Source organism: Neopsephotus bourkii, unplaced genomic scaffold, assembly GCF_033783945.1.
Source record: "Neopsephotus bourkii isolate Nb327-2 ecotype Australia unplaced genomic scaffold, CSIRO-AGI_Nbou_v1 NB_1749, whole genome shotgun sequence".
Taxonomy (NCBI): domain Eukaryota; kingdom Metazoa; phylum Chordata; class Aves; order Psittaciformes; family Psittacidae; genus Neopsephotus; species Neopsephotus bourkii.
The window spans coordinates 1,660,029-1,686,884 of NW_026902223.1; the positions used below are offsets into that span (position 1 = coordinate 1,660,029).

A 26,856-nucleotide genomic window follows, 5' to 3' on the forward strand; every position below is an offset into this window, starting at 1 on the left:
AGTGCATGGCCCAAGAACCCGGCCACGTTAAACACCAGAAATGGGATATTTTAACAGGAGAATCAAATGCATCACAGATTCCTCATTAATTGCCCTTGCACAGCTGTCAGCTACTACCAGAGTTTAACTAGACCACATGAACAAACAAGTCAGTAAACCCTTTGCCCTTTCCCTCCCTATCACCCACTTGCCGCACAAACACTTCCTTACAGCGGGAATTCCACAGCCTTGCACAAATCTGGGTATGTTAGAACCCAAGCCCATCCTTTCCCTTCATGTAAATGGAATCATCAGCTCCATCCATGCCCCTCATCACACGCTCAAGTAAATGGACCAAACCTCAATGAGAACAACGCAGCTGCATGTGCTTATAGCATCCGAGAACTTGGGCTGAGGCCCAGAGCCTCCAAAGAGGCTGAATTGCCTGATTTCTATTGAAATAACTTGGGGTTAGACACCTAAATACCTCTGAAAAGCCAGGCCCAATGTTGTTGTGCTGTATTTTTAATTAACTAATGTAAGCCCAGACAGAATTAGTATTAAAAGCTCTTAATGGGCTATTCTGTAGTAGTGCACTCGGGGCTTATTGCTCTTGACTGGCTAATAAATTATATTTTTATTTGCCAATAAAACAATAAGAATAATTTCTGTTATTCCACTTGCAGATGAAGTGATTTCTTCCCTCACAAGTGTTGGCAAATGCTAGAATAAGCTCTGGAATACCAAATGATTTATATATCAATAGAGAAGCAGTGGGGAAAAAATACCCCGAGCAAACAAAAGCAGCAAGAACAAGTTGTAATCTGCAGCTCAAATCCATTACATTGCAGTTCCCCATCAGGGATGGCCTGCTAGAGACTGTCTCAAGGCAAGCATCTGCTGACCTCCACAGCACGTAGGATTTACTGTATGAAGCCAGGAGAGGAGGAGCTGGAGGAGCATGAGAGTTTTGGCTCCGTCACAGGTAGCTGAGCAGTGGTTTTGGAAGCTATATGAAGCTTTGGAACAATAAATGATGCCTTTTGGTAAGGTCTCTTGGGCCAGTCTGTCACCCATCTGCTTCTGCAAGCAATGGCACAATGAGGAAATGCAATAAAACTGCAGAAGAACTACTCATTTATACTCAATAGCACAGGTAACCTCCTCAGAATATACTCAATTCCCACCTCAGGCACAGCTGATAGTACTGCCAGTGGGTGAGCTCCAGCAAAATCACCTCTTAGCATTCATGTTTCCCCATAGTGTGAATTAAAGGCAATAACCCTGAGCTCCCCAAGTGTAACAACCCCTTTCTGCAATGACATGATTATCCTTTACCATTCAGCACCATTTTCAACAATGATAATTTGTCCAGGCCAGGCACAGATGCAGACATTAACCTTTATGAAGAACGAGAGTGAAGGAAGGAAAGAACACCAATATTGCATCTGACCATAAAGGCATTCAGTAGGTGTCAGATGGCATATAACATTTTGTCACAACATTACACTGCTATTCACTATGACATCCTCAACTTATCAATTCATAATAACACCCAGCTAGCTCCAATGAAAATATTTACACTGACTTTCCCCTCAATATCCTCACAATGTTTTACCACAAAGACAAGCTCAGAAATCATTTACTACAGGTATCATTAAACTCATCTTTGCCCCGCTGGAGCCTGAAAACCAGCCAGGGAAACATGAGCTTTTATTGCATGAAGTTACTTTATACACACACCTACAATACTGCTTGTTGAATGCAGATGATGGGGATCTCCACAGGGGAGCTTTAAGCAGCTCCTGAGATAAAGCCATCCCCAAAGCCATATGAACACACTAAACAGGCTACTCTGAAACAAGCAAGCAGTTATTTCCATTCAGATAGAGATGAGTTTGTAGAAGGGTTCTAAACAAGCTGAAAGGGATTGCCAGAACCACATCCCAAAGCAATTGCTGCACCCAAAGCTACAAGGCAACATACACCAAAACACCTGCATCTCTTAAAGCACAGGGAACCATTGGTCTTTATCAGAGAGACAAAACAGCACAAAGAACCTCTTACCTCTAGTCCATAGTGCAAACTGTGGAGCTCCAAGAAGAAAGTTGCCTCTTCATCCTCAAACTCAGACCTGGGATGCTGCCTGCAGCCTGGCTTTGGGCACTGCACCTCTTGCCCACCTCATTTCCAGAAAATTCTGTTTAATTTGAAACACCTGAGAGCAGGACCCAGCCCTGGGTACCACAACTGTTGCCAATCACAGTAATCATCACCAGCTGGGACAGGGTGGGGTCATCAGCATCGATGTGCAGTTGGAATAAGGAAGCCTTTCTTTTATGTCTTTTTAATTGTGTTATTCTCCTGCAAGCAATGGCAATTCCTTGGATCATTGGGCAGGATCAGGAAGCAGCACCTTGTACCTAGGGGAGATAAAAAAATTAAAGATGTCTGGGTAATTCCTGCTGGCATCACTTGCAAACTGAGCAATCCCAGACTGAGAAATCAAATTTAGCACCTCCATTCTGGACAGGAGTGTTGGGGTATCAGGATTTCAGCACCTTCCAATGTGATAACTGCTGAAAAGAAGCTAATTATGTTCATCGTAATGAAGTTTGGTTTTGAGAGCCTGTGTTTTCCCTCTGAGAACACGAGCTACTCGGAACACAATGTACAGGTCCCTCTGATTCCATGGATTTTGTAGATGTGGATTTCCCATCACTCTGATACTGTGTTAGGGCTGAGGTTTCCCTCACAAATTTGCTTTCTTTTTCCTTCAGGGATTTTAAAGAGGGAGGAAGGAGTATCTTTTTCCACCCCTTACAGTGTTTTCTTGCTGAATTTAGAGTCCTACGTACATTTAATACCATGAGATTAAACTTTTCTCCACTGCATCACATAAATGTGTTTCTGATAATTACAACCACAAGCCTCATTGTTTGGGCTTTTGTGATCATGTTATCCAGTGAAAACCTATATGCTCACCAAGGTGTACTAAAATCCATAGTAAAGTAACCACAGAGTAAGTTACCTCAAACTAAGTTCATAAACTTGGTTCTCCATTACTCCTTTCCTTGCAGAGTCATTTATACCAACAGAAAGTGTGGTCAGAGTGGTTACAATATTCTGCTGGTCTCACTTAGCAGGAGTTTGAGACCCACCTTGGAATCAGGAACATGACAAAGTGCAACACAAGAGAATACAAAATGCCATGAGAGAGGTGATTTGGTCATTTCCATGTATTATATTAGCTCATTTTCCCCATGGACACTGGCAGAGTTGTAGCATAGCACTGGGAAGCATCATGTTCCCTATTCATCTTTTGTACCTATCTTTATGTCTCCAACAACTGAAGCACATGAACAAGAGGACAGCAATGTGTGAGCAAATCCATGCACACACTGTCACTCCGCATGGGTTGATGGCCACAGTAAGTTGGGATGCTTAAGCTCTGCATTGCCAAACAAAACCAATGTTGACCTGTAGATATGAATTTCTGCTGCAGTGACTCATCTACTGCTCTGACCTTCCCTCCTGCTTTCTTTCCTGTTTTATGCTCAGTGCCTCTAGCAAAAGGGTACATTTACAGCTCTCCTGGAAACACAATTAGAGTAAATGGTGGTAAATGATACTGCAGCAACTATAAATGGTTCCAGAAAGACAGCAACATGTGCCACAGAGTATTCTGGCTATAAATATATCTGGAACCAGATTGTCATTTGGTGGATTGGCCTGGTTCAAAGGATGCTGTTGAAATGCTGCCAATTCATGCCAACTGATACCAGTATTTTTGCTGGTAACCAGGCAAAACAGAGCCAACGGTGGTCATTTATGTCCTGGCATTTTTAATTTTATCTTGAGGTTCTGGGGAGAGGAAAAGTATAAAAAGCACTTCCCTCGTGAGGTTTATGTTTGTTCAAGAAAGGCTTAATATAAAGAGAGCCTCATATCATACACACAGAAACTCCCCAAGCTCTTTTGCATGTCGAAAGTACACACGCACCGTGTCCGCTGAGCCCGACTGCAACACTTACAGACTTGTTCTATCAACCTTCTCTAATTAGCTGAATTCAACAACTACCCTTGCCAGAGCGAGGATGAGGATAAAGAAATTCATCTGAGCATCTTGGCACTGATTTCTAACCCCGCTGTTCCCATGCTGGTACACGCTGTTTCAGAACAGTTTGTTACCTGACACCTAATGAAGGAAAATAGGCACATATAGGTGGTTATCCAAAGCCACAGACCTAAAACTAGAGCAGAACAGACTGGGATTATGAAACTGCATCCAGTTCAGAATAAAAACCAAAGGTGGCAGCTGCTTTTTCAAGCTCTCTTGGGAGTCTGTTGTCTGTCCCAAAATATGGGAGGTATTCTCAGCAGGTCCCTTGGAGCCATGGAAACTCTCATTGCCTTCTACGAATTTCAGGTTTCGTTCTTGCATCTGTAAAAGAGCATCAAATCTGTGGCTAGATGGATCACAGCATGCCTCAGCCTTCAGATCTGGGGGCTAAATTGGAGAGGGGAGGGCAGGGAACACTCCCATGTATCATTTGGGCTCAGAATACAGACTTCAACCACAATTTCCACATGAATCTTGAATTGCCATTGGCTGAAGCAGATTTATTCCATCATCAGCAAACCCCAAACCATGGGGGAATCTCACCTGATGCTCTGACCATAGTCTCCCAAACCCAGTACACCTTCTGGATCACTGGGGCTGAGATTTAAAATGTAACATTCACAGTGGCCCTTTTCTTTCTTTTTTAGTTTATTCCTGTATTCCTGTACCTTTCTAATACAGTGTATTCCTGTACATTCTAGTACATCCCCAGCCACCGCACTGAGTTTTTTGCCTCAAAAGGTACATGACAACAGCTTGTGGCCAGACACAGCAAAGAGTGGCCATTACCTTTCTGTGGTACCAAACACTACCTGTACTTGGGCTCCCTTTTCCAACATGGCTTTTCATCTCTGGTTTCCCACTGCCCTCTATCAGCTGCCTGTGCCTAGAGTATCATTCAGAAGAGCTACAGAATGGATTTAGTTTGGCACAGAACACCAGGCCTGGGCCAGAGCCTCCATGTGGGCTCCTTTCCTGAAGGCCAATGTAGGTGGGAGAATTTCATGGCAGATGAGGATTTTGCTGATCAAGAAAGCAAGGCTCTTTCATGGGGAGGCCACTTCATTCAAAATCTACATGACTTGGCAGCCCAAGGAGCCTTTTCCTTGCATGCCTGTCAGTTCTGCTGGCAGCACACGGGCAGTCCGAGCTTGTGCTTCATGGATTTCACAGCCCCTGGATGGCTTTGTACTGTGTGCCAAATAGGGAACAACAGCCTAAGAAAACAAAGCTTGTGCTATCATGCAACCTGGGAGGGATTTAGTCTCCATGTAAATGTTTCCAATGAGCAATTGTGTGAAGGTCACAATTTACATTACAGTGATTGCCCACCGCAGGAGGCACCAGCGTGGTTAACCTCCTTCTCCATGTGCATCATATCAGCAGAAACGGGATGGACTAGTGTTACATTGTCATACTGCTCTTTGGGGATCCTGGTTTACAGTTCAGCTTTGGCTGGCAAACAATTCTTGATTCTTCTATGTGAGAAGACCATTTCAAACCAGGCAAGGAACAAAGCACTTGCATTTCAAAGCATGGAGGAGACCATTTCTAGTGGAGCCTCTCTATCTTTAGCAGCTCAGGAAGGCTCTTTGCTGTGTATGTTTTGTTGAACCCTTTTCAAGTGCTCCTAGTGCAAAGTGTGGGAGTTCACTGTTGAGATTGACCTTTCTTGTCCACACAGAAAAGTGTGCCTCTCCATTCCTGCTCCACCACCACGTTCCTCAGCCTGCAGAGCAGCGGGTTGCGCAATGGAGTGCAGAATGCCACGCTGTGGTGTCTGACCTTTGAAGGCCTTGCTCCAAAAGAGTGTGGTTTTGCCAGGTGAGTTTTAAGAAGCACTTACCCAGCAGAACTGATGCCACCGATCATCAGCTTGCAGCAGCCATGTTCTTTGCTTCAATAAATAACCTTCCCATGCAGAATACACATCTGGCTCTATGGCAGAGATTTCCTTAGTTTTGAAATCTTTGGTTCTTGGAAGTGTTTCATTTTGGAGAAGCCTCTGGAAAACAATCAGACAATCACAGAGAAAAACTGCATTACAGAATCACAGAATCACAGAATGCCAAGGGTTGGAAGGGACCTCGAGAGATCATCTGGTCCAACCCCCCTGCAAGAGCAGGGTAACCCAGAGTACATCACACACGAACTTGTCCAGGCGTGCCTTGAGTATCTCCAGTGTGGGAGCATTAGGTCAGAGGTGCTTCTGCATCACCTTTCTTCCCCGCCACGCATCCCTTTTCCTTCCCCTCTTTAAGGACCATTTCAGCAGGTGCTATATTTAGACCCATCACTTTTACAGACCTGGTAAACATGTCCTGCTACCGGCAATGTGGTCTGACTGGACTTTTGAAGGAGATGGTGAAATGAGTTGTGTTTGGCTCAGCCTGAAGGGCTGCCTGGCACAGATCTTTGCAGGGAGCAGAAAGGAAACCTGCCTCTGGGAGCATGCAGACACCCAAACACTGCAGGAAGGGTGGTATTACTCACAGTAGTTGGTGCTGGGGGTTGTGTAGGATGGCACTTGACCTTGGAAGCAATTTGAGACAGCGACAAGGTTTCCTTCGCTGTGTTTAACAGCCTGGCATTGGCTCTGCTCAGGAACAGGACTCCTAGACCATAAACAAATACATACAAATAGTAGTGGTCAGTTGAAGGAGCAAGTAGCCACTCAGTCCTGAAAATGCACTATTTGTGCAGTTGTTAATTCTCCTCATTCTGTCCCTCAATGCTGCACTGGCCATTATGCAATCTGCCATTTGTCTCCATAAATCCAACTAGATTTCAGTGCTGCTGTGTTGTCGTTACCCCATCAGCTGGTGCTGGTGATGTATTGACTGGCAACACCACCAAATCCCCAGGGGACACCTTGTGATGCCCCTGAAGCAAAATGCACCTAACCAGGCATGGTGGACAGAATGAGGCTTACTGACATGTGTGGGTATCAGAGGCAGATTGAGACTGACAGGGAAGTAGTGAGTGGCAAAGGCTGGGAGAGAGATCCAATGCAGCTCTGCAATTGCTGAGGCTGACATTTAAATTGCAGGCAGCCATGGGCCCATTCCAGGAGCCGCTTGTGGTTGGATGAAGGTTTGATCATGGAGAGGAGAAGCAGGAAAAGAAAAAGGGGGGAAAAAAGAAAGAAAAATCAAATTGTTCTCGGAAATCATGTTTAATGTAGAAATCTGGTTAATATTAAACTGTAATCTGCAGTTTTCAAGTACACTATTCCTCCAGGAAAACGTTTCCTGTTTGAGTATTAAGGGTTCCCTTATTACATCACTTCCTATGTCAGACCCAACAAGCCTTCAACATGCATTAGTGTATTGATAATGGGAATTTCAAAATGATTGTTTTGGGGAAAAAAAACCTATCTGGGCAATACTCCAATCATATGGATCAATTTAGCTTTGGAATAATGGGGCCAAGCTGGTATTTTTGACACTGTGTCCAAATAGTACTTTCCGGAGAGGTGTTCTCCATTGCAATTCAGTTTCAGGAGCATGTATGTGTTTGGCCATCAATTATAGCACCAGGTCGATTTATTCCCTGCTAAACTGACTTTGCAGGCAGAATTCCCCTTAATCCCACACAAATTGCAAATTGATAACTGTGCCTGGACTGGAATGAACATTACGCACCCAAGTGTAATAATTTATATTAATAATAATAATAACCCACAAAATACCTGGACACTTTAACACACAGCAAAGACATATATTACCCCAAAAAGCCCAACCACTAATAACCAATTCTGCCAGCAAATGTACACACAACCCTGAAAGCCTCACAAATTATGAGAAGGAATTCTTGCAGGAAGACACCACTTATGCTTTCTATAAAATACTGATGGAAAGAGCTTTCCAGACCTGTTGACAAGACCAGAAGAAGGCCAGAACTCCACTTTTAGCTCTATCAGGCTTAAAGATCGTTCATGGTTTAAGATTTTAGCTATCACGGGGTGATCCATGAGTCTTCAGCAGGAATGTCATAGGTCACTGACAGCATCACGGTTACTTAAAGACTAACTGGTTCAGAAACTTCTCAGCCTAACTTTGGTTCAGCTAAATACAACTCTCATTGTGGAAAGAGAGAAAGGATTGAAAAATTCAATTTGAAATCTCTTTATGAATCCAAAATAAGATTTAATTTGGGGAAAAAAATCAAGAAAATGAAACTCAAACCAACATATTTCTACAGGAATCTAAATGCAATGTTTTCATTAACTGCAGTGTGCACTGGCTTGAAAAAGGCCTTACATTATCTGATGGCAATGAATTCTTGGATGGTGTATACACTGCTTTTCTTGGAATTATGGTGATTTTCAGCACAAGAAGTCACTGCTCTGTTAGATAAGGAAGTTGTCTCCTAAACGTTCCACATGCGCTTCTATGTACACTCAGTCACTGGAGTCAGACCTGTTCTCCCTAGAAAAGGTTAATGTCAGCTGCTCTGATTGTACCAGATGATTATTCCTTTTGATAGGTAATTTAGTTCTCTATGAAAGCCTCTAGACCTTAAAATATCTTCTAATAGGACCACTGTCTCTTTGAATGCACCTTTGTATTACTTGATGAAAAAGAATTTTACTTCAGGATTTAACTATAGCTGCATTTCCATCACCTGAGCCTAGATTCTTTTTTCGTTTTCTAAGCCCTGACCTGCTATTGGAGCCGCCACCAGCCTGATTTTCACAGAGCACCACCAGGAGCCAGTTGTCTTCAGTGGCACTCAATGGGCACAAGCACAACCTTGCCTTTCCTAAAGGAATAATGAACGTTAGCTGTGCTGAGATACATGGCTATCATTGCTAAATCCAACCACTGTAATGAACTGGCATTTATTTAACATGTAAAAATAATCTTAGTGAAATAAATGATAAAGTCAACCAGGATACCTATAGTCCCAGCAAAACATAACGTACATTCTAAACTTGTCATCAAATTCTTTCTTTTCTTAGCAAAGACAGCACGGGTATTTCTGACGTATTCAAAAGTGTCCAAACCATGTGTTACATATCAGGAAATGGATCAATTTTCATACTGTTCAAGATATGTGGCACTACGCATTATATTTGAATGTATCATCACAGCATGGAATTCAAATGCAAGGAAAAGGGATCAGATTTGTATATGCTGCACTTTATGTATGTTATCCTCTTTTATTTACCTGCATATGTGAAGAAATGTATCAAAAATTTACACAGATTCTTCACTCTTTGCTAATATTGAAAAGAAAACCCCCCATTTTCTTTAGATGAGGTTAGGAAAGAGGTAAAGCAATAAAAATACTCTTTAAGTTGTGTTCTCTGATGTAATTCATTTGAAATCTATGTCAGATGATGAAAAAAAACGCTGTTGCATTGAAAACAGGCTGAGAATGAAAATACCCTTTCCTCTCACTTATACCAGGCAAATACAGCGAATTAGTTCAGAGCAATAGGTCAGTTTTGCTGCTGGAATAACTTAAACTGGCTTCAGAAGTCAGCTCTGTGGGACGTGCCCTTCTTCCTCGCAAAGTAACGTGAAATCTGCAGTGATACACAGACAAGTCTGGACTCGGCTCTCCTGATGCTCGCATCAATGCACAGAGCAAGATTTGCCCAAGAGAACTGGACCAGAGCAAAGTGGGATCAGTCAGCCCTTGGCATTTTACCCAAACCCTCCAGATTTAGATGAGCCCGAAGTTAAGTGGGGACAGTGACTAAACCAGAGTGAATCAAGGTGTTTCCATTGAGCTCTGCAGCCAAAGATCTGGCCCTGGGCCCACGCGCAGATTTAGATGGGGTAACAGAAAGCAGCCTGCATCCCTCCGCCACCCCGTTGTCTGCCCCTCTCCCTCCTGCTAATGCCGGGCAGAGTAAATCCCGCTGCCGGCCCGGCCTCCGGAGCTGCAGCTTGTAAAGAGGCTGCTGCAGACTGGCGGAGTCATACCCTAGAACAACAAAATCCATTGGCAATAAGGGAGCCGAGAGCAAGCGGCTCATTTTTCAAGGGCTTTCTGCCCCGGCTCCATGCAGGAGCCAGCCTCACAGACTGCCCAATATTTTCATCATTAACTGAGCTGAACGTTCATAATTTGTAAACACAATAAAAAGAGCTTTGAGACACAGGGCGTGCAGTCAGAGGGAGAGTGTGTGCGATGGGGGAGCGCTGCCGGGCTGAGGGGCAGGATGGGGGACGTTTCCTCAGGCAATTTACATTTGACTCAGGAAAGCTGGGAGGGTGCCCGCTGCAGTGAAGGGATCAGGCTCACGACTCAAAGCGATTTTTCTTGAAGTGTCACTGCAACATACAACCACCATGTGTTCTTTCTTGGCTCCGCTTTCCCTGCTGATGCTCCAACGCCTGGACCGGCTGCTCCTGCCTGCCCGGTTTGCATCCGTTTGCTTCAGCAGCGAAAAGGACAGAACTGCGTTTTGATGCATGTAAGGGTGCTCCCCTGGCCCTCCTCCTCCTCTCCCCTCCATGAAAAGGGGCCCTCCTGACTTTTGGGATCTGGACAAAAGTGCTAAGGGTTAATGGACAACAAGGTCTAGGATGTGTGTCTCTGTATGGGAGACAGAGGCTGTGAGGGGAAAAGGAATGAAATACTTCAGCAGCAATCCAAATTGCGTTTGCCAGACTCAGCCACCTCTGCTGATCTGCCAGCTCCTACCCAAAAATGAAAGCCCTGATCCAGTATTGTTCTGCACTTGGGCTCATCCCTTACGCTGGTTTGAATAGGTGCAAAATGCTTCAGCTCAGAACCAGACCCACGCTGGGATCCCTGAGCTTGTAAGAAGTAATGGGATTAGCTGGGGCTGGGAGCAATCAGAGCACCAGGGGAGTAGCGTGTCTGAAGGCTGTAAGTAACTGTCAGTCCCACCGTGCCGAAAGAGGACACTGATTCGGTGCTGTTTCACAGGGATGATTTAATCCTCACCACCATCTGGATTCTAGCTGGAGGCCACCCACTCAAGCACTGACCAGCAAGCACGTTGCTTAGCTTGGATGATTTGATGCGATCGCGACCTGAGGCTGTAGAGCTGTCATAGGGGAAGAAATACAAAACAGCTTCGTTTACAGAACCGAGTTCAGTTTCAACTCCCAGTGAAAAAAACACCCAAAACAAAACCCCAAAAGAATTTAAAATATAGTAATTCTGAGAGTTGCAAAATCTCCTGTGAGTGACAGCAGTTTCAGTGGGGCACACGGTAGTGATTTATGTCTTGAAACAGGCAGCTGGCATGGCTGCAATCAGAGCCACGGCTCTCCTGACCGCTGCCAAGTCAGTGCAGCACTGACACGCCAGGTCCCAATGATTCTATCACCTTCCTCTGCTCCATCGTGGGTTTCTCCTCTTGGCGGCCAGCAGCATGGCTGCAATGCAGCATTAGGATGAAGAGGGATGCTGGACATGCTTGGCAACAGCCACAGCTCAGCTCGGGCCATGCAGCGGGGGCGAGGTGCTGGAGGCAGTGCTAAGCAGAGAATGACACGTCGACCTTACTGCATGGAAATGCCTCTGAAGCAGCCAAGAGCCAGCCAGCACACGCCTGTGGATGTAAGGACCATGCAACACTGACTTCTCTCTTCTGCATTTTGGGGTTTTTTTTAAGGATATTGTTTTTGTAGGCATGATAAAGCAGGACAGCCTCAAGTCACTGATATGGTTGACTTGCTCTGGTGCATCTTAACTCCTCCGTTGCCAAACTCCAATGTTCTCCTTTTGCTGTTTTTCTGGGGTCACCTGGATTTCTCTTAGTCCATCCTTGCTAGAAATCTCCTTATTTGATATTCTGGGTCTCAACTAGATCTCACTTGCAGCAGCTCTCCCCTTCTGCAATGCTAAGACCTGTACAGCTCAGCTAATGTACGCTGATCTTCACCTGCAGAGAGATTTTCACTCTCAGCCTGGTGTCCCTTCTGATCTGTGTCATATCCCAACCCAAGATGCCATCAGCACCAGCTCTCTGAGCTGCCCCACCACTGGCTGTTGCTGGTTTTCCCTTAAGGAGACCTGAAAGCATGAGGTGCCTTGACTGAGCGCATCAGTAGAGGGCTTTTTGGAGGACCACTAAAGATATAGGAGACTGCAGTCTCCAACCCACCTTTTGGACCCCCTTGATGTCTTTGCTCCCACTGACTGCATTGACTAGTCTTCTAACTGAGCTGCCTAAATGAGGTGTACAACATCCCATGGGGTAAGTATGCCTCCGAGTTTATCAGCCTGGGTGGTAATGGAGCTAACAATGTCAGAGGGAAAGAGCATGCCTACATGTTCTCCAAGCCGTCCGGATCCGAGCCAGCTCCAGCCTAGCAGCCTTCTAGCTGCATTAACGTGGCACCTCGCCCAAACTAATAAGTCCTGTGGAGAGGCGCCATGTTAACATGGCCATAAAGCTTCCAGATTGGAACAGCTTCCCGGGCAGAGCCTGGCTCTGTCAGCACGGGGAGAGGTAGAGCTCGTTGCTGCTGCTGGTCCTCATTTTACAATCCAATTTCAGCAGAGGCAGAAGACCTCCCAGCTTAGCTGTGCCCCTCGGCACGGGGCAAAGGTGCTGCCCTCGCAGCACCCTCCAGCACAAACTGGTCGATGTCAGGTGGTTTCACCTTCTTCCTCCCATGCAAAGTCCTCTGTGCACAGGCACACACGAGTTTTGGTCTGATTTATTCAGCTTTGAAAGCAAACAAACACCATTTTGGCCTGGAATAAGACGGCCAAATTACAGAAAGGAACGCCACGTCCTTGTTTCTTGTGATGCTTTTGTGCTTTTCGTTAAATGAAAGATAAATGGCAGATAATGACTCACTCATCTCCATCCACCTTATAAGCCCCGCAATCAAACCTTATTGCACAGGCATCTAAGGTATGTAGTGCTGAAGAAAAGTGTTTGTCAGGAGGGATAGAGAACAAAGGGTACCTGGAGGTTAGTAAATGTTTTTCATGGGTTCTGTAAGCTGTGGTTTCCTCTATTGGGGGTGTTACACACTTTCGGCTTTCGAGCTCCTCTGTCAGACACCCAGCCAAACAAGGGAGTGATTAGCAGAGCTCCCTCGTTGAGGCTATTGTTGTAGGTATGGTTTTAATACACCCACAGTTCTTGGCACTGACGTTCATTTTCTGACTCCAGGAAATCTTGAACTGTTTATTGATTCAAAGGCAAGAAATAGAACATTGAGATGGAGCTAATTGGCCAGAGACACAATCTGCAAGTCACCCAAATAAATATTGCCATTAATTGAGCCCTAGTTTTGTGGGAGGAAAAAGTAGCCTGGTTTTAACAGCGATAATTTCTTGCAAATCTATGTTTTATTGGTTTGTTTTTCCATGGAGAGACCCTGAAGTGCAGGCTCACTTGAAGACACACCGACGTCACAACACGAGAGCCGAGTGCCCAAGCCCTCAGTTTGGTGGCTCTGGCACAGATGGAGCCTGGCCTTGCTCTGAGGAAGGGGGGTTAAATCTGCCAGTGACATTTCAGTGTTTGCACAGGAAAAGAGCCCGCAGAGACCTCTGGCCCTGGCAACCTGGCTGCTTGTTTCTGCTTATGAATGCTCTTCCGTGGCAGATGGGATGGGATGTGCCTCAGATACGTGAATTGGGCATTCACTGTCCTGGTGAGAGCCGCACAAGCCTGCGTTAACCACTAAAGAACATTCTCTCCTATGTTGGGATTCTTTCTGGGCTCTTTCAGTTTTGCCTTTCCATCCTCAGAACTATCGATGGGCAGACACTATCCCAAGCTTCTTTAGGGAAAAAGGAACCCATGCTTTAGTAGGCTTGCTGTATGACATGGGGGGAAGACATGCTGCAACAGATGATGTTAGTGGGAGCTAATAGTTCCTCTGTTCTCCCTCCACATCCTCCAGTAACTGGTACCTGACAGGAGGAGAGGATTTAGCCTCTCTGTTCCTCTTCCCCTTCAGTGTTCACGCGTCTGGCAATCAGGAGGATGGCAGAGATCCAAAGCACTCGGAAGAGGAATAAGAATAAAGACAGAGCAGAGAGCAATATTTATAATGTTCCACTCTTTGGAACTGCAAGGGCTGGGTTATACGCATGAAAGCTCTTACACTGGAGAGAAACACTGTGCTGGCTAAAGGAGCTGAGCAACCCATTTCTAATTAAAAAGGACTCCTCTCTTCCCTGCCTCTCATTTTACAGCAAATTAGATATGAAATCAGATCTGCTTTCCCCGCTCCTCTGAACTCTAATGACAGCTCACCATTGAGAAACATTTTGTTTGGGCCTAGGAGTGAGGGCAGAAGCCAAGAACAGTCTTCACAGTTTGAAATGCACCGAGAAATGTTCGAGAAACTCCCTCTGCATGGCACAGAGAGAAAGCCTCAGGCCGAGGAGGAGAGCAAAAGAGCTGAGGATTGAGAGGGGAACCACTGCTGCAGACTAAGATGTGCCGTGTGCAGCGATGGGTGCATTCAGGGAAGCAGAACTTACCTACTTCTTGTCTGGACCGTAACAGATTTATGTCTTGCTGCTTGCCATGCAGGTAGATAAGAGCCTTCATACTTTACACTGCACTGAAAAGCAAAGAAAATGAAAATCTCCACTATCCGTGCAGAGAGACAGGTCTTCTATAAACCCACCGTCCTGTTCTAATGTCACTGGAGCAACCTCAGATCCCCACCTTCTCTAGAGGAAAGGGCTGACTGACCCCAGAGTAAACGGAGCCTGGGAATCGTACATAGAAACCTTGTCAGGATTACAAAATGAGCCCATCTCCAGGTATGTTATGAACAGGATAAAAAAACCACTACTGCATCTTTTCAAGAGCCTTGGTAATGTGCCAGTGCTGGAAAAAAACTTGAATTCAATCAGATCACGGAATAGAAGGGTGGAAAAAGCCCTTTCCTCCCTGCCTACACTTCTGCATCATGTCCCAGCTTGAGGAGCCCATGGCTGGGGCCTCTCCTGGACATCAGTTCAGAGTGACACTTTCTGTTGGGTACTCCCCTTTACAGATCTGCTCCACCAGCAGCACTCCAGAGTTCACTTCTCAGTCCTGCTGGAGAAATCCCTTAAGGTACATAGACCTATCTTCACCATAAAGAATAAAGCCAGCCCTGGAACGCAATGGCCTGTCTAATCCTGTTCCTTTATTTCTTCCCGAGTGCGGAAGTCCTCTATTGTTAATCACTGTTTGATAAGCTCATATTGCTATTTGCCAATCACAAAGCACTGGCAGAAAGGGAAAGGATTTGACTGACTCTGAAAAGCCAAGGAGTGCCTCTGTTAATCTCCCTGCCATTCTTCCGGCATCCCTGAAATGCAAATACTGGTGGCTGGTGATAACTGATGGGCGGTCGGCGATGGCAAGACACCCCTGAGCCAATCCAAGGGCCAAAGGCTCAGCTACACCTCTGGAAGTTGAGCAATCTCCCTGAATTGTGTGTGTGATAAAGTTCTAATCTATTGGCTATAAAAACCTGGTCTAGGGAATGTTTTGGTGCAGTTGTTGAGTAAGAAGATAAAGGAGATTGGAAGAGACGGGGAAGTTTCTTGTTGAGCTTCTAATCACTTTTTCCCTTCAAAGTTTCTTGAATTCCATGTCCAGTCTGTTAAAGTCCCCCTGTTGCATTGCTGCATATCAAATCGGAGAGTCCGGACCTAAGTGCAGGGATAAAAGAGCACGTGCACAAACATACACATGATGCACGCACACAAGAGCTGCTCATTTGTTTCACTGGAGAGCTCTGCAGAGTCAGGCTTTCACTGAGAACCCCAAAGTTCAAGTAGATGCACCCACACAGCAGCAATTCCAACACACCCCAGCACCGTTCTCTGGTTGTCCATCACCCAGTCTGATCAGTCCTCAACAGCAAACTACACCTGCAGCTACTGGAATGGGATAAAAGCTACATTCCTTGGGGAATACAGCCCATATCAAGGTCCACAGCAGTATGGACAGGGAGCAGATGAGAAGGTGGGCTAGGGAACTGGAGGATGAGTCCTTCCAGTGCACTGGTACTACTGCTATCCACCTGAGAAAGTGCTTCAGAAACCAGGTGAAGGATGTCATCCTTCAGGTGATGGACCCTTTGGGTCCATGCCTAGTCATCCCTGCTGCCAGAATAAGGGCCTTGATGTTACTGTTCCTATTGCCTTGGAAAGGGACAAACCCCATCCTTTCGGTGCTTCTTACCCCTGTGATCTGCTGATGGACCAAACTGCAGCCCGTCACGTTGCAGTCTCATAAGGGTACTGCTGAATCACAGAAACATGCCCAAATCAAATAACAGCAATAACAGAAACAAGAACAAACATTCATTTGTATGCTCTAGGGTAAGAGGTCCCCGAATGCCTTAACAAAAATAACTAAAAATCAAAATTACAATAAACAAAGGCAATATGCTTATAAAAAAAATATCCCACTTGGAGCACTCGTACCACTTAATCCCATCTGTCAATAACACAGCTGCACTGCAGGGACTGTTCAGCATCTTTCTTTATTTTTCTAGGCATCCTGGCTGCGTGGAGCACATTAAATGACTCAGAGTTCCAACAAGCGATTTTGAAAGTCACTCTCTGTGGCTGCTACATGTTTGCTTTCTCTTGACCTCACCACTCATATCTTGCTGTTGTTGCAAAGCTAATTCATGGGCTGGATCCAAAAAACGGGGGAACCGCGCTCCCTTTGGATTCTTGCATTTCTGAAGGAGTCCTTCCTGCTTCCTGTTTGCGCTCTCGGCTGTGTTTCCAAAACAAAATTTCCACTGCCCTTGAAAAACACCGAGCCACGCTGAGCAGGAACGCAGGCTCCAGCTCGGTGGCAGGGCCAGGACAACCCGGAGTGATGTGCTGGTACAGAAGTCTTGTTTTTATCCATAAAAGAGAGGCTTCAGGCTTCCAGTGTCTTTCGGGTGCAGGTGAGGTAGATGTAGCTCGCCAGGCTGTGGCACCAGGCTAACCACTGCAGCAGGCTGACTGCTGTGAACATCTGTATTGCCTATGCATGAGTTAGACAGATGTGGAACTTCCAACCCTTTGGTACGGAGTGTTAGGATCAATGTCAAATGACAGTGTGAGCTTTTGCCACAGCATGTGCACCAATGCTCTGTCATGGCTTCTGCTGATGAGGCTAGGGATAAAATAGAATTAGAGGGAAGCAACTTTAACTTCCTCATGCCAGCTTCCTACAGAATCTGTGGCCCAAAAAAGCGCCCAAATCCCTGCTGAGATGAAGAGGGTTTGCAATATAAGGAGATGAAGAAAAGTCTGTCCTGGCTGAGAATATTAACGATTACTACTTTACCTCATTCAATATTCCCCAAGACTGCCTAATTCTAAGGTCTGTTTTCAGAGTCCTTTGGAAGGCTGGAAAAATCTCCATCTCCTTGAGCTCCTGAGAAGCCTTCAGCTGGCTCTGGGTTCCCCTCCTTGGTGCCTCTGTTTTCTTAATGATCTTTAATCATTCATTACTTTTGCTCATTAGATGAGAACCTGGTGAGTCTTTAACTCAGTTGGCACAAAGATGTCGAGGTTATTAAAGGGAATATCATTATCACCATCTCTGCAGGTATGAAGCAAGTCAGTTGGAACTGGCTGGGGGTTTGGAGTGGATCAGGAGATGGGAACTGCAGACACCTGGGCTGTGCAAGTGATGCACAAACTTGTTTTACAGCTCCCGTTGATACCAGATGAAAGTTACTTGGATGCACTAGAGATCTGCAGGTGATGGTTTATAATGGCAATAGAATGACATGTGATGAGAAGAATCGAATGTCCAGTTAGGTCTTTGCTTTCTTAATGTTGAGGCAGCTGATCTGGAACACCTTATTCTGCAGTTTCAGGAAGAGGATGGCTAAATTTCAATGCCATTTCTGCTTTTGTTTTCCTGGTATCATTTTTCCTTTGCTAAAACTCAAATCTCTCTTTCACAACCAGGCATCTCCTGCAATTACAGTGTCAGTCATCATCATCCGTATTACCTGGATTTCGTAATGTGTGCCTGGCACCTGGGCTGTACTTGAAAAATGTCATTTTCTATTTGCTCAAGTATGCACAGAAATGTATCTTGTGATGGATACCAGTGGTGGCTACAAATAAGTCTGGTCTAAAACAGGTATTTGTTCCTATGAAATGAAGTTGAAACAAAACCTCCCAAGTTTTAAGGCATTTCTCCACGTGTTAACTTTGTGGTGAAGGGATCAGCTCTGCCTGTACTGTAGAGAGGATGAACTAAAAGCCAGAGCGATTTAGTCACTTAAGTCACATGGAAGCTAAGCAGAGGATGGAAATCTTTTTTCCACCTGTATTAGCAGCAGCTTTCTGCAGGCAGCCACTAGACTGTGATGCATCACAGCTACCTGGGGAGAATAAGGTCTGCATGGAGAGTGCTGCTCAGAGAGTGCCAGCCCAGCCAGGCTATGGCAGAATATGGGTGGGAAGTATCCCAAAGCTTCAGGATTTTTATACATTTCTAGCAGCTCCAGTGTGTATAGATGCACTTCAGTGTAGTTGATTTTCCTTTGCTTTAAAGGAACCTCATCTGCATCATGCTTTTATCATTGCCATGCAAAAAACCCCAATGGCTAATTCCTCCTCTGCCCTCGCACTCTGAGATGTGTCCTCAAACTGGGGTGGCAGAACCAGGGAGTCAAGGGCAGGCAAGCAGTGTGGGAAAAAGTCTTGGAAGCATGGAAGGCAGAACATCTGCAAGGAACAAGATGTGGGCAGAGGGAGTTTTCAAGGAGCCATTCCCTAAGGCAATTTATAGCATTGCTGAGCCCTTTCTCCTCACAGCAGGCACGTGGAATTTGATTTGGCAATTCCCTGGCCACCTGTGACTTGAGATTAAACATCATTACAATCATTCACTATGTTCTGTGCAATCAGCTCTTGTTTTCCTCATTCCTTTACGTCTACCCCACCGCACCAAGCTCCACACCAAACCCCTACCACAGCTGAGTCGTATCTTATCAGTGGGTTCAGACTTCCCATGGCTGCCACAGACTATGGCACTGCACTCAGGAGGGTCATTACCCTGTTATGTGTCTGCCCTTTCTATGTTGGGCAACACCAGGGAAAAACAGCTCGATAACACAGCAATGAGTGGCATCTAAATGCAAACAGATGACGGAAGATGCAGAGTCAGCATAGAGAGTTATAGCACTGGCATGGGTAGCATAGACTGATGATAAAACCCTATCTTTGCTTTGAAATGGAGCCCTAATGGTTGGCCTGATGCCATCTTGGTATCAGGTCTCAGTCATACTTCCCGCAATCCCTTGTCTGGGACCTTCCGTGCTGTTAACCATTATTTCTGATAGATGCCACCATGTGTCATTGCACAACCCCATCAGCATCACCCACACCAATAAATGCCTGTTAGTCCTGTCCTCTTTTAACCTGGTGTAAATTCCTCGCCACGCAACACTGAGTTCGCACTCTCATAAAGGTGAATATGAGACATTAAATTAAGCTATTTCTCTTCCCTTTCTTGTGCAAAGACTGTCAAAGAATTACAATACACTTCCCAATGTCACTCTTATCTGTCCGAGGTGAGCTGTTATCTGACTTTACAAATTTTCCCTTCCATTTTTAAAGGTATATTACAAATTATGGGAGAATTTCACTTCCACTGGAGGTGGTTTATGTAGCAAAACCAGGATCATTTTCATTGACACCTCGGAGCTAAACTCATGTTGATGTGTGGGGTTATCTGCCTGGCCCTGTCTTCTGTAACTTATGCTGTGGTTGATACCTACTGGGTTTCTGAACACAGCCTTCTTCTCGTCGTCATTTCTGAGCACCTCCTGAGGCCAAAGGGAAACACCTTGGGGTTCTCCTGGCTTTGAAGACTCCTCCTTGCTGCAGGCGCTGGCAGTGATGCGCCTGTCACCCAGAGCTTCCCTGCGCCCGTGGCTCAGCTCAGATGAGTGCCTGTGCTGGCCACCCCATGCCCGAGCCATGCAGTCACCGGGTACACTGATGTGGAAGGAAAGAGCAAAGCAGAGATTGAATCCATGTTGATCTTGAAATGATCTCTGGAAACATAACATGATAGCAACTCAAGTAACTCCTTTCCTTTTGGCAGTGGCAGCTCTTCTTGAAATAAACAGGTAGTTTACGAGCCTCGGGGGGATTTTAAAAACCACTTGTCCCTCAATCATTTTTCCACTTTCCAGCTACTACACAGTACAAAAAAAGACTTAAAACGATATTTATGTTCCCGTAGACTTGGCAGCATGGTTCTGTGCTCATAATGGGCTATGGTTTTGGGGACTTGGGGAAGGGGGGAGAAATTTCCACTCATTTTGTATAATTATGATATAGAAAATATTTGTAGGTCATGTTTTCGGACCGTAACTAATGTGCTGTTCAGTCCTGCCTCCTACGTGAGCCCGACACGTTTGCCCTTGTGGGGCCGGTGGGATATTTACACCCCAATGGCATTTGCAGCGACATCACTGAGCGGGCTCAAGGAGCTGCAGCTTTGGGGCTGTTCTTCATCACTTGGTTGGCTTGGAATTCTCTCTGCCATGAACAAACCAAACCACCAAGGAAAGAAACACTCCTGAAAGTCCTCAGCTCATCCCCAGGCATGTCTGGGTTTGGTGGTGTTTTCCTTTTTGTCCTGGACTCTGTTTTTTGGTGTGTGGGGTGGTCAATGGTGAAAATCACAGGGGAAGAAGTACCCACAGCTACACAGAGTGGTCATATGTAAGTAAAGGTTACATCTTGCTCAGTGTACTGCTTGGATGTATGATTTGGGTTATTCCATACCAAGCCCTTATTCCATACCATTCACATCATGCTCAGATCCCACATTTTCCAATATAGCATTGCTTTTTGTCTCATATACACACACACACAGATATCATTCCTTAGCCCACAGAATCTGTATCTATATAATCTGTATCTATAATCTATATCTATATAATCTATATTAATCTATATGACTTCCTATGTCTTGGACCTTATATGTAATCCTTAGTTGTCTGTCAGTGCAATGGGAAAAATGAGGAGTCCTATAGGGTTCAGGATTACAGGATTCACCATCTGCCATTCAGAAGGAGTTTCAAAGGGAAAGGCCACTTTCCAAGCACTACTCCAGGCACCAAGCTATGCAGAGCATCCTCCTTCAAGTCCTGATAATCTCCAACCACCACGAGGCCATTGCCAGCCCTCAGTTACCATGGGGCAGAGCTGATGCAGATGGGCAGCTCAAGCCAGGAGAGCCTGAAGGCTCCTCTCCAAACTGAAGCACCTCTTTTCATCGCTATACATCTCTCAATGCCTGTTATCCCCCCCTAACCTGGGTGAGGTGATGTAATTGCCTTTCCCCTGACTCCCACACACAAAGAGAAATGAAATGGAGAACTCCAGGGTAAAGCAGACACCGTTCTCCATTCTCTCCATTCAGTTAGCAATGCCCACAAATCCTATCCATCTGATTAAACCCTTTCCTGATCCACCTGATTAAACCCTAAAATCTCCCCCCCCCCCCCCATGCCCCCAAAAGCCCTAAATTAAAATCAACAGTTCCAGGCTTTTTCTGTTCATTGTAATCACCCCAAATCGGTGGCTCCAGCCTCTCTCAGCGGCTTCTGTAAAAGTAGTTCTCTTTTACTGCTAAACCAAGGCTTCTTTATCCAGCCTCCGAGTGCACAAATGCTGCTCTTATTTACATAGAGAAATTACAAACAGGCTCTTGATTCTTTGATCCTGTGTATTCAAACAGCCCCGGGCTTCTGCTGATTCTGGCTACAGGAATCAGGTGCTTGCTGGTGGGTTATTACGGTGCAAAGAGCTCAGATTTTAACAGTCCCAGCGCCTATTTGGGCATAAAACCTTGGGAAGGAGAAAAGCTCCGTGTCCCTCTCCTGCTCCAGCGCTCTCAGGACACTGAACATTGTTCCCTTTTATTGGCATTCAGAAATGGATCTATTCCTATTGGCCTTCAGTTGCACAAGTGTGCCCGGTTCTTGGCTGATCCGGGAGGCAAAGTAGCTTTGTGGGGTACATCTCACCTATAACTGGTTTATTCTGGGTATTTTCAGTGTCAAAGCCCGGAGGAGGAAAGCATGATAAGAAGAATTATTTTCTTAACACTCTCTATTTTTTTGCCAAGCTTTATTCCAGGAAAAAAGAATTTCAGGAATGTCCCCCAATGTGCAAATATAGAGGCATCTTTTTTGATGTCTAAATACCAAGCGGGATGCAAATCCCCCATCAAAATGAAATTTGGAGTTGATGCATCAAACCCATTTTTTTCCTGCTTTCCTTCCACCTCTACAAGGCAGACACTTCCTGAAGAGCCAGTACTTTCCTTAAGAACAGGGAAAATTGTGATCACAGGGATATGCTCTATGTGTTTGCCTGGGCATACATCAATCGAGCTGTTGCAGCATCCTCATGCCACCACAGGAGCACTGTGGTTGGGGTGTGAGGCCTGACTGCTCAGCCTTGCTGGGGTCTCCTGTCACCTCTAGCACCAGTCTGTGCTGGAATAGAACACTAGAACCAGAACAACATCAAGATTTCCTGATTCTGGGCTAACTAAGTCCAAAAGAAAAGATGAGCTAAAGCTGCTCAGAAAAGGTGAGGCAGAAACAGTAAGTGATGAAAAAGCCACTAAGACCCATAAAGTCCTTCCTCGCAGGTTGTTCTTGCCCTTGTTTCTTGCTGCGCTGTGCCTTATGCTGGGAACTGTGTCCACAGCAGCCCCAATGTGTTTTGCTGAGTGTGGGAGGACGGTCCAGCAAGCTGAGCTCAGGGAAAATGTTTCTCTGCAAGGTTTGGGCATGCTCTTGCTGCATTACACACAGTGTGAGCTCTTATCACGCAGCCTTGACATCTCCAGCCTCTGCTTGGGTGAGGGTTACAAATAGGGAGTATGTTCTTTCAAATCCCTGTCAGATTGCCAGGCAAGACCTGACTTTGTGCATGGTCTAGCAGGCTACTGCTTTTGCAAGTATTTAATGGGCCTTTTTATTGTTACTAATATTACTACGCTGCATGTGAGATGTTGGGCCAAATCCTGTGTTAATGCTGGCCTTAGCCAGCAATAATCCCCATCAATTTTATGTGAGCTTGCTGCTAAGTAAGGCCAGAGAAGAAGCGAGTGGGAAGCTCTGGGTTTTCTCCCTGAGCCTAAGTCACTGAAACCAAATGGGAAGACTTCCCTCAAGCAGGGCAGCTTCAGACATGGGTGCTGAGCAGAGACAAGGGCCTGATGGTGTCATTCCCTAATTCCATCTCTGGGGACAACACGTCTGTGCCTCTGCGCAACAGAGGTGAACAGATAAAATCCTTACTCCTTATGAAGTCTGGGACTAATTCATAACGTCCTATTCTCTGCTTTCTCCCCAGTCTCCTGTCTCATTCATCTCCCTTCACTCACACCCTGGCAAACCCCCTTGCTTTAGCGAGCAGGAGGACCCTGCACAGCCAGATCACATTTTATCTTGGTTCATGGATCGCTCCTTATTTATTTAAACCTCCACTGCCTCCAGCCTCAGTAACGATGCTGCTGCCCTCAGCATCAATGCCTCTGCCAATAACAACAAGCTCCATTTAGTCTGCTACAGCTTCCTACAGAGAATTGTTTTCTCACTTTACTCCTGCTCCTCAACCCTTTAAAAATGGGCAAAGCCTAAAAATTATCCCCAACAGGCTTTTGCATTGGTTCACTTTGAAACAAAGCCTTTACACATGTTTGTTCTGCAGGGTCCCACTGATTTTTCCCCTTACAAACTTTACTCCCATTGCTTTTTCAATCCCAAGCCTTTTCCTTCAAGGGCTTTTATATTATAAATGTGAAAGGAGAGAGGGGGGGAAAAAAAAAAAGGAAAGAAAAAATGAGATTTATTTCTTTTATTTGATTACGGGTTCCTTATTTATGCATTTACACACATACAAGGGCAGTTGCTGCGTTTTAATCCTACAATAATTGGCTTTGGAAAAACAGTAGCTCATAATAATAATATTGTGAGTGGCCAGAATAAAAAGAGCTACTTGAATGATGGCGCAATTAATCATGAGTGTGTAGGCCAACCTGAGAGTGCCAAGCAGGCACCGAGGGAAAAATCATCTCCCCTATGTCTCCTCCTGTCTTCAGACCCACCTAATTGGTAGTCAAAACAGACTATCTCACTTCTAAATTTATCTGCCCCTTACACCGAGGCAGAGCTAAAGGTCCCATTAGGTCTGCGGTAGCGGGCGCTGGTGAACACGCAGTGTTTATAAATAAACCCTATATGAATAGCTAATTCCTGGCACTGCTGCTCTCCTCAACAGCAGCTCTGGCAGCTCGGCAGCATCGAGGAGGTGGAGGCCATGGTTTCATCATGCAAAGTGCTCAGCAGCGAGCCTGGCCTCCTGTGCTGCTTCTGCTGTGATGGGGCCGTCCCTGGTCCCCATCGAGCCCAAGCAACTGTTAGTCTGTCTGGGTGTGGAGGTCTTTCCTCCCACCCCTGGATCTGTTGTTTTGCCTGCAGGTCACTGCTCTGTAGCAAGAGGAAATCAGTGTCCTCCTAACATACTGCACTGGAGTGGGAGGAGAAGGCAAATGCGCCTTTAGCTGCAGTTGTCTGGGGGACAGCCCCTGCATCAGCAGCTCTAGACGAACCCACTGCAGCTCATCTGTCCCCCTCAAGTGCAAGGGTCCAAACGATTTTGGTGTTTGGCAACTTGAACTGCTCTGGAGGATGATGACACTTGAGCTCCCCAGTTGCCTTGCATACTTTGAAAGAGTTACTTGTGCCATTTGGGAACACGTCCTTGTACATCTGTTCAGTCATAAGATATGATTTCATGGCTGGGCTTGCACTGATCTAAGACTTTTGCTGCTGAGAGGGAAGATTCTGCCCTGATTCCTGCCTCCATTCCTACTGGCTCCTGTCAGCTCAGCTGCTCACAGGACCATGGCCAGGTCTGTGAGCTGCTCCAGCTGAAAGCCAGCCCTCTTTAGGCTGGGAGGTGGGAAGCTGGAACAGAGAAAGCAACTGATCCATTTGGGGTCCTTCAAACCTTAACAATAGGATCTATAAGCCATCCAAAATATTATCTTGCTGGAGACATCAACAAGCCTCCCTGCTCCAAGTGGATAACTACTGTCCTTTACACTGGAATCAGCACATACACGAACCTGAACTCTCCCAAAACTCCAGACAAGATCACATACATTTTACACCCAGCCTTCCTTTTCACAAGCCTCATTTATTTATATAACAAGCCAGAACTCAGTGTCTTTGGCACCACAAGCTGTATGAGCAGTTGGCTGTTGCAGGCACAAAAGTGATCACCTGATAGCTGAGCTGATATGGGGAGAGCTGTGATTTAGTTTTGATTTATAGGGGCTGGAATGAACCTGTGCTTTTCCCACCTTGGGTTATGATGCACCACTGAGGTGGTACTACTGAATCCAGGAACCTAGTATTTCTTAAAGGTATTTCAAATGTAATTTCCAACCATGATTTCCCATTTCACACGCAAGAATCCATAAAGACAGCAACCTCTCTGGAGTGTTCATTCAACAGAATGATGTGGGACAGAACTTTCTCCTTGATTACACTGTCGAAACAGGAAAACCGGAATAATTCAGAGGATCTCTGATCTTTACACAGTGCATGTTGAAAAGCTTGCTCCAGTGTGAAAGTCCTTTAAAAACAGAGGCTGTATATCCAAAGTGAGCCCACCAGAAAAGAGAAATAATAAAGAAAGTAGCTTTGAAAGACTGGGCAAAGGCCTGGAGGAGCCACAGTTTTCCTTCCCTGCAGTAAAGCGTGGCTAAAACAACACAAACTCCTATGGCTTACTAATTTTTCAACCCAATATTTTCATATAATTTGTGTGCTTTATAAGCCCTGGAAAAGCCACAAGAGGCCACACATTTCTGATGTAATCGTCTTTGAATTCAACAAAGACCATTACCATGTCAATGAGGGGGATGGTTTCAAAGAGCAGAGGGTGGTTTGCAAGAGCACCCAGAGGGGATTTTCACTGCAGCTACTGAAATAATAAACTCCTCTTTCCCCCCTCCCTTCCAAACTGTGGCTCCAGCTGGAGGCATTTCAGTAGTTGAGTTCTAATCACAGATAATTCTTTTTTTATTGTGTCATTTTGGATTCTGTTGTTATACACAATTGTTGCCATGTAACTAGACCAGCGAGGCGAAGTTTTAGCTCAGGTCAGTTTGAGCACAAACTCTTTGCATCTTGGCCTTTGAAGATGATGTCTGTTTGGGGTGGAGGTTGCCTTTGTTTCAAGGAGCTTATTCATAGAAATGGTTTTTCTCTCTCTGAGCTTATCCCAGTTTTTAGTGTGTCTTGAGGTTCATCACTTCTGCTTCAAAGCGCCAAACACTTCTGCATGGGGGTGTTTTGATGCATGAGAAGTCCCACTGGCTTACACTGGGCTAATTCAAGATCCAAAATACTTCGTAGGCATTCAGTCTTTGTAAGTCTAGGACCTCAGTTGTGGCCTTCTAGGAGGCTGAAGTGAAAGGAAAGGGAGGAGGTAGGAACACCATGAGCAGACAAAGGGCATCACAAACTACTACCGCTGTCAAATATACAAGAGCATCCAGAGAAAAAGGTTTTGCTGCAGATCATTGCCCTAAGTCCAGCCCCTTGCAAAATGCATGTTGGTGAAACAGTCTGAGCACTTCTTCCAGTGCAAAAGTTATCAGCTGAAAACAACAGCTCAGGGTGAAAGAGCTGACGAGTTGGATCTGTAGCTAATCACAAAGAAGCCTAAAACAGAGCACTGATAGCAACATGGCATTACGATGTATCCCTTTATGA

General features: G+C 45.5%; 1 long non-coding RNA gene across 2 annotated transcripts in view; it reads right to left on the reverse strand.

Annotated features, from left to right (window-relative positions):
* Positions 1–3,292: 3,292 nt before the first annotated feature.
* Positions 3,293–26,856, reverse strand: part of LOC133225232 (uncharacterized) — a 126,646-nt gene continuing 103,082 nt past the window's right edge. The window contains exons 4-7 of one of the 2 annotated variants that reach the window (XR_009729072.1): positions 8,767–8,866; positions 6,596–6,717; positions 5,949–6,107; positions 3,293–4,423 (exon numbers count right to left, since the gene is read on the reverse strand). This is a non-coding gene — a long non-coding RNA (uncharacterized LOC133225232). The remainder of the gene's footprint in view (positions 4,424–5,948; positions 6,108–6,595; positions 6,718–8,766; positions 8,867–26,856) is intronic. The other variant, XR_009729073.1, reaches the window with a different exon arrangement.